Source organism: Lithobates pipiens, unplaced genomic scaffold (genome assembly GCF_037356315.1).
Source record: "Lithobates pipiens isolate NorthernLeopardFrog02 unplaced genomic scaffold, aLitPip1_a1.2 Scaffold_28, whole genome shotgun sequence".
NCBI lineage: Eukaryota > Metazoa > Chordata > Amphibia > Anura > Ranidae > Lithobates > Lithobates pipiens.
In genome coordinates this window covers 179,456,837-179,464,959 of record NW_027507789.1, presented here as the reverse complement: position 1 = coordinate 179,464,959, position 8,123 = coordinate 179,456,837, and positions in this window count along the sequence as shown.

Here is an 8,123-nt window from a genome sequence, read left to right as displayed (position 1 = left end):
GAAGAAAAGGGCATTCATTTTATTAGGGTACAGCGTCGCACGACCGCGCAATTGTCAGTTAAAGTAACGCAGTGCCGTATCACAAAAAATGGCCTGGTCATAAGGGGGGCTGAAGAGGTTAAAGTGGGAGTAAACTCCCATGCATAATTTTTACCTATAGATAAGCTTTTATAAGGCTTACCTATAGGTAGTATAAATATCTCCTAAACATGCACCGTTTAGGAGATATTTACTGTGCATGCAGCAGGTGATTTCCCTGGATCATGCGCTCTGAAGGAACGGCCTCCCGGGCCGTTTCTTCAGTGTCCTGTGCCATAAACATCAGCTCCTGCGCAAATGCGCAGGAGTGATGTCATTGTGGCTCCGGCCACTCACATAGTCAGAGTCCGTGAACCTGAAAGGAAGACCAGCGCAGCACTGGAGGGTTCGTTCTAAGATAAGTTTCACATAATGGGCTAACATTGCCTTGCAGGTTGCTGCCATGCCCTTAAAGTGGAGTTCTACCCAAAAACTTCCTCTTTAAGGACTCCTCACCCCCTTACATGCTACATTTGGCAAGTCATTTTTTGGGGGGGGGGGTACCTAGTTTTGACTCAGTTTTGACCCAGCTCCCACTTTCGCCTGCATCACCCAGGCGACTCCTCCTTCCTCCTTGCAATCTTCTGGGACCTGTCACAGGTCCCAGAAGATTGCTTGGCCATTCAGGACACACAGCGTGACTTGCGCATGCGCACCCGGCTGTGAAGCTGCTAGCTGCAATGCTGGACCGGGGTATAGGTGGGGGAGAGAACCGAGGCTTCGGGCGGCCGCATCGCTGGACCATGGGACAGGTGAGTGGGTGTTTATTAAAAGTCAGCAGCTACACTTTGTCAGGTCATCTGAGGCCAGGTGACAGATGCACACCGTTGGAGTAAAGACAACACTAAGGTAGTGGACCCTACGGCTGACTGCTGCAGATGGAACTTTGGGTGGTTCAGGAAGGCAGGTCCACTGCAGACCAACATGGATCCCACTGGGAGCTAGAGCATAAGATTCCCCAGGGCGTGGAGTCTAAGAGCCAGCAGGGGTTCACCAGAGCCTCTAGTGGTGAGGATGGACTGCGCTGCAACTGACTCCAGGTCGCGGCTCAAAGGGTCTCCCAGCTAACACTGATGGTAGGCTACAGGAGGACAGAGAGGAACAAGCAGCCCAGGACAACAAGAGATAGTAAGGAGATAAGCAAAAGGTCAGAGCGACTAGCAGACAAGGATAGGCAGGGAAGACACCAAAAGGTCAGGGTCACAAACAAGCAGGGATAGTCAAGAACAAGCCAAGATCGGTAACTGGAATCAGACATAGAAGACACAGCAAGTTGTACACAAAAGCTAAACACACAACGGTTGATCAGCAGGGCTGGCTTGCAGTGCACAGATTAATATAGAGTTCCCTGATAGGGGCGGGGGTGGACCCATGCTTTGAGAAGAGATTATTTAAAGCAGGGTTCCCACTTAAAAAAAATAAAATAAAAGTCAGCAGCTACAAATACTGCAGCTGCTGACTTTTAATAATCGGACACTTACCTGTTCCAGGGTCCAGTGATGCGGGGGATCGAAGCCCTGCTTGTCTGCCCCTCCGTTCAGCGGCGCCGGTATTGTAACTGTGGGCGCCCGGCTGTGGCTTCACAGCCGGGCACTCACTGCACATGCGTGAGCAGCGCCGCGCAATCATCTGGGACCTGTCACGTGTCCCAGATGATTGACAAGAGGGAGGGGGCAGAGCTGAGCCCTTCCTGTGCCGAGGGAAAGTGACGTCAAGAGCCCAGGCACTGAAGGAGGCAGACTACGAGGGACCCCTAGCAACAGCCATTTGGAGGTGAGTAAGAAAAAAATAAAAATAAATTCTGAATATTTTTTTTTTTTTTGGGCACATTCATGATCTTTTTTATTTTTATTTTTTTTTAAGCATCCAGGTGAGAGTGTCTGGCCTCTTAATATGAACACATGGAAAGGTAAGCTGACAGACAAACATTACTGCATAACCATGACACACTTTTTGTAGCTGTGAACTTTTAATAAACAGAAAAACTAGTGGAATTCCGCTTTCAATAACAATTGAACTGGTGCAACTCATTGAAAAAGCACATACCACATGAGTATGAACTCCACAATAGCACAATGTTGTAAAAAGGGTTAGAGAGCAAGAAAAGACACCACTCCAGGTGAGTATGTCCAGGTGTGGTTAGATGGGGTGGAACTCCTTGTGTGGGTTGATCCCGCGACTCGCCTGCCGTAATCAGCCAAAATGAAGAAAATGGCTGCACACCAACATAACAAAAGTCCATTTATTTAGTAATATTAAAAGTTCATGAAACATATTGCAGATACATCATCTGGTAACAGAGGTTGACGCGTTTCATAACTATGAGTAAGCACAGTTCGTTGTGTTCATTGGATTGCGAGCATAATATCGTTTCTATAAAAGTCAATGGAAAATATTTTGTTGACTTCTATGACATGCAATACAGCATGTGGCAAGAGGTGGGGGGCGCCAGAGATCCTCTGATATACTCGGCAACAGGTCAGCTGAACTCGGAAAGGCTCGTGAACGGAATATTTCCTAGTGTTTACGAGTATTTCCGAATGGCTCCCACACCTCTGGCTAAATGCGGTACTGCACACCGTAGAGGCTTGAGACAACACTCGCAAACCGAGTCAGGTTTTAAAAAGAAAAAATGCTTGTATTGTGAAACGCTTGTTAACCACGTTACTCGCAATCTGAGGTTTCACTGTATCTACAACTCATGATACATTAGTGTGATGGCTGGGGGGAAGATTGTTTCTTACACTTGTAGTCATTGGGAAGAATGTTCCTTACACTTGTAGTCATTGGGAAGAATGTTCCTTACACTTGTAGTCATTGGGAAGAATGTTCCTTACACTTGTAGTCATTGGGAAGAATGTTCCTTACACTTGTAGTCATTGGGAAGAATGTTCCTTACACTTGTAGTCATTGGGAAGAATGTTCCTTACACTTGTAGTCATTGGGAAGAATGTTCCTTACACTTGTAGTCATTGGGAAGAATGTTCCTTACACTTGTGGTCATTGGGAAGAATGTTCCTTACACTTGTGGTCATTGGGAAGAATGTTCCTTACACTTGTGGTCATTGGGAAGAATGTTCCTTACACTTGTAGTCATTGGGAAGAATGTTCCTTACACTTGTAGTCATTGGGAAGAATGTTCCTTACACTTGTGGTCATTGGGAAGAATGTTCCTTACACTTGTGGTCATTGGGAAGAATGTTCCTTACACTTGTGGTCATTGGGAAGAATGTTCCTTACACTTGTAGTCATTGGGAAGAATGTTCCTTACACTTGTAGTCATTGGGAAGAATGTTCCTTACACTTGTGGTCATTGGGAAGAATGTTCCTTACACTTGTGGTCATTGGGAAGAATGTTCCTTACACTTGTGGTCATTGGGAAGAATGTTCCTTACACTTGTGGTCATTGGGAAGAATGTTCCTTACACTTGTGGTCATTGGGAAGAATGTTCCTTACACTTGTAGTCATTGGGAAGAATGTTCCTTACACTTGTAGTCATTGGGAAGAATGTTCCTTACACTTGTGGTCATTGGGAAGAATGTTCCTTACACTTGTGGTCATTGGGAAGAATGTTCCTTACACTTGTGGTCATAGGGAAGAATGTTCCTTACATGTAAAAAGGAAAAATAACACAATAAGGGAGCCCCCAAAGCTGCATAACCCATAAGTATACAACAAAAACACAGGAAATTTCCCCAGGGGTTTTTTAGCAGCAGAGAGTTGGTGTGAAAATAGTTGATGTAAAAAAATAATTTATTTGACAGACAATAGTAATTCCAAATGAACAATAATACATCATCCATATAGGTAGTGCGACAAATACAAACATGGAACATCACTCATAGCAAAAAACTCTATGTACAAGCATGGTTTGCCAATTGTATTCGTAACATATGTATCCACATGAAAAACCCCAATGCATTTCGACCCTAGCGATTTCCGGTCTCTTCAGGGGGATTTATATTCTAGGGAAATGTCAAAATATCTAATTAAAGACTTTGGACAATATAAAAAAATATATATAGGTATAGTATTTCAAATTAAGCAAAAAAATGTCTCCATGCATATAGAGATATAGTTACCAATGGGTGTATGAGGACATGAGGATGTGTCGCATGAACCGGCATTGCAGGATTATAGCCATCCAGTGATCCCATCACCGCCATATGTTCCCCCGTGCCCTCTGGGTGGGTGCATAGTCCACTGAGCTTACAAAGGGCCACGTTTTGGGACCCAGAGAGGAGGATGGGGGGTAAAACACCTGCAGATGGACATGCAAAAAACTTTTTGTAAGTCATCATTAAATAATATTAAAGGGAGTATATAGAAGTGCTTGGCAGTTATAGGCTTATTACTTGGTAATTAATGAATTCATATTGTAAAAGAATTAAACTAGTTATATATAGCATAGCGTAGTTTCTTCATTAGTTATATTAATTATAAGAGGGATTAGCTGACAGTGAGAAAAAGTGGGTGAGGGATAGGGTGTGGAGATGTGATGGGTGAAGTAAAAATGCATGATGTGAGATACACTGATGACTGGGCAGGGGGGGTGTGAAAGTGAAAACAAAACCAAACTACTGAAAAAGAAAACTGAAACAACAAAATTGGAAGTGTGAAAAGAATAATGCATGCGTGTATGTGTGTGTGGGAGGGAAAAAGAAAAGCAGAGAAGAAAAAAGGTGGACAATTGAATAAGATGGTGAAAGTGAAATGGATCAAGGTGCCAAACATGAGAGATATGACACTGAATGCTGTCTGCATAAAGTGAGGGAGTAGAATTATGATTATATTACTAAAAAATAGTATTGTGTGGGTTAAGTAGTAATGTTAGTAAATGAATGGGTGTCGCATAAGTACAAGGATTACCCAGTCATAATCATTCCAAAAGCTGCACTTACCAAGCACTCCATCAGTCTTGTATAAGGCCGCGTACACACGGGCGGACTGTTCGCCCAACTTTGTCCGTCCAACAGTTTCGGCGGACAGTCCGCTCAAACTTAGCATGGACGGACATGCCCACACACGACGAACGAACAGTTTGCTGAAACCGTGCGCGATGACGTTTCGACACGTACGACGGATCGAAAATTTCGACGTCCAATACACTGCAATGCAACCTTCCGACGTGGAAATCCTTTCTGAGCATGCGCGAGACTTAGTTGGCCGAACAAGCCTACACACGAGCGAACAGTCCGCTGAAACAAGGTTTCAGCGGACAGTTTTTCGGAATTTCCGTAAGACCTTGTTCGTCCAACTGTCCGCTGAACGCCCACACACGAGCGGACTGTCCGCTGAAACACTGTTCAGCGGACAAAGTTGGGCGAACAGTCCGCCCGTGTGTACGCGGCCTTAGTGTATGACAGCACTACCAGGGAACACCTCAGGATCTCCTGGGAGCTGTGGAATTTTAAAGTATCTGCATGATTTGTCCATTGTCTGCAGGTGTCAGGCCCCACCCAATCCACCCTCCCACAGGTCTACAACACCAAAAGGGTGTGGTCCGTATGGTCCTTCACTTGTGGTCATTAGGAATAATGCTCCTTACATTTGTGGGTAGTGGGAAGAATGCTCCTTACACTTGTGGTCATTGGGAAGAATGCTCCTTACATTTGTGGTCAGTGGGAAGAATGTTCCTTACACTTGTAGTCATTGGGAAGAATGTTCCTTATACTTCTGGTCATTAGGAATAATGCTCCTTACATTTGTGGTCATTGGGAAGAATGTTCCTTACACTTGTAGTCATTGGGAAGAATGCTCCTTATACTTCTGGTCATTGGGAAGAATGCTCCTTCACTTGTGGTCATTAGAAATAATGCTCCTTACATCTGTGATCAGTGGGAAGGAGGAAGAGGACACACCCAAGGAGCTCTCTGAGAAAACCACCCTTTTTTCAAGCCTGGGCCTTGCCTGCTAGCTCGGCCCAGGAATAATGCCTGATTCTGGGGGAGGCCCTGGGATGGATTCCCCTGATGATACGGGGCCTAGTGAGGAGGAGGAGGTGGAGGATCTGTCTGTGGGTCCAGGCCCTGCTGAGAACGTGGATGCCTACAGACAGAAGATTGTTGACCGTTTTCGGGCAATCGGAAGAGCTGAGGAGAAACTTAAATGTTTAAAATTTGAACATAAAAATTTCAAGACCAAGTATTTCCAGGCCTGGAGTAAAAACCGTTTGGCCATGAAGCCAGAGTTGCAGCAGATGGAGGAGAAGGTAAAGAAGCAATCTTTATTTTTGAATAAATTGAAAGACAGAAGCGGAGCTTTTGCAGAAAAGTTTAAAAACAAGAGGAGATTTTCCAGCCAGACATCGGTGAGTTCTGTGGATCAGCAGGTAGCAGACAACCCGGCCTCATCTGTCTCTGCACCTCTCCCCCCATGTCAGGCTGGGGAATCGCCAGCGGCAACCAGCCAGGGGGTTGAGAGTCAACATGGCACCCTGCAGTTCATCCAGCAGATGGAGTCACCCCTGAGGGCAGACAGGTCTGTTGGTGAGCCATCGGAGGTCCCTAAGGATGAGCGGAGGGATTACAGACCGGCAAAGCCAGCACTGGTGGAGGGATCCCAGTGCGCTGTACAGCCTCCATCTAGAGTTGCCACCTGTCCAGGATTCACCCGAACAGTTCGGGTTTGGAACCATGCGTCCAGGTTTCAGACTGCCTGAAACCCGGACACATTATTCAGACTGGACCATGGCTTCCCAGCAGGGTTACTGGCTGCAGTTATCTAAGCTGAGAGTGCCAGTTACACCCTCTTTCACACTGCCTAAAGCCAACACCCCCCCCCCCCCCCCAAACATATACACAGACAGGAGAGGAGAGAGGGCTTGATCTGTACCTCTTAGGCCGCGTACACACGCGGGGACTGTTCGCTCAACTTTGTTCGTCAAACAGTTTCAGCGGACAGTCCGCTCAAACTTAGCATGGACGGACTTGCCCACACACGACGAACGAACAGTCCGCTGAAACCGTGCGCGATGACGTGAACGGCACGTACGACGGGACTAGAAAACGACGTCCTATACACTGCAATGCAACCTTCGGCGTGTAAATTCTTTCTGAGCATGCGCGAGACTTAGTTTGACGAAAAAGCCTACACACGGGCGGACTGTCCGCTCAAACCAAGTTTCAGCGGACAGTTTTTCGGAATTTCCGAAAAACTTTGTTCAGCAGACTGTTCGCTGAAACTGTCCGCTGAAAGCCCACACACGAGCGGACTGTCCGCCGAAACACTGTTCAGCGGACAAAGTTGAGCGAACAGTCCCCGCGTGTGTACGCGGCCTTACTCTCTTAATTAGAAGTCCAGCAGCCTCAAATACATCTGGATGAGAGGTGCTGACTGCCAAGGGGTGAGTGAGCTCACCATCCATAGCTGTCTATGACTGAAGTCTCCCCCCTTCTCTCTCCTTCCTCTGAGAGAGTCCACTTAGGTAAATCAGGGTTCTCAGAGCACCCCTTAAATCAGAGTTCCCCTTTACACCAAAGGGCACAGTGTTCCCTCTTACATCAAAGTCCTCTCCGTACATCAGAGTTCTTAGTGTCCCCCCTTAAATCAGGGTTCCCAGAGCATCCTTTATGTCAGAGTCCCCAGAGTTCTCCCTTACATCAGAGTCTGCAGAGTCCCCCCTTACAGTGAAAGGGAACTCTGCGAGTTCAGATGTAAAAGGGGAACTCTGTAGACTCTGAAGGAAAGGGGAACTCTTGTTATTAATGTCATATGGTTAGAAAAAGCAATAGCAAAATATATGTATAGTTTATACTATTAAAAAAAAAATTTCGCTGTGCGTCGACAAAGTGTTCGGGTTTGACTTGAAGAAAAGGTGGCAACCCTACCTCCATCCAACATGTCTGCCCCACCTGCTGTAGTGGATGGTGTCCCGGCTGAGGAACAGAGAGGGAAGGAGATCTGCAAACAACTGCCTGTTGGAGTTTCTGCTGTGGAGAAACCCTCTGCAGACATGGAGGGAAAGCCCCTGGCAGAGGTGTCATCAGCCCACCATGTGGAAGGATCTCCATCATGCACCCCACGCCTGGATTTTGCTACTACT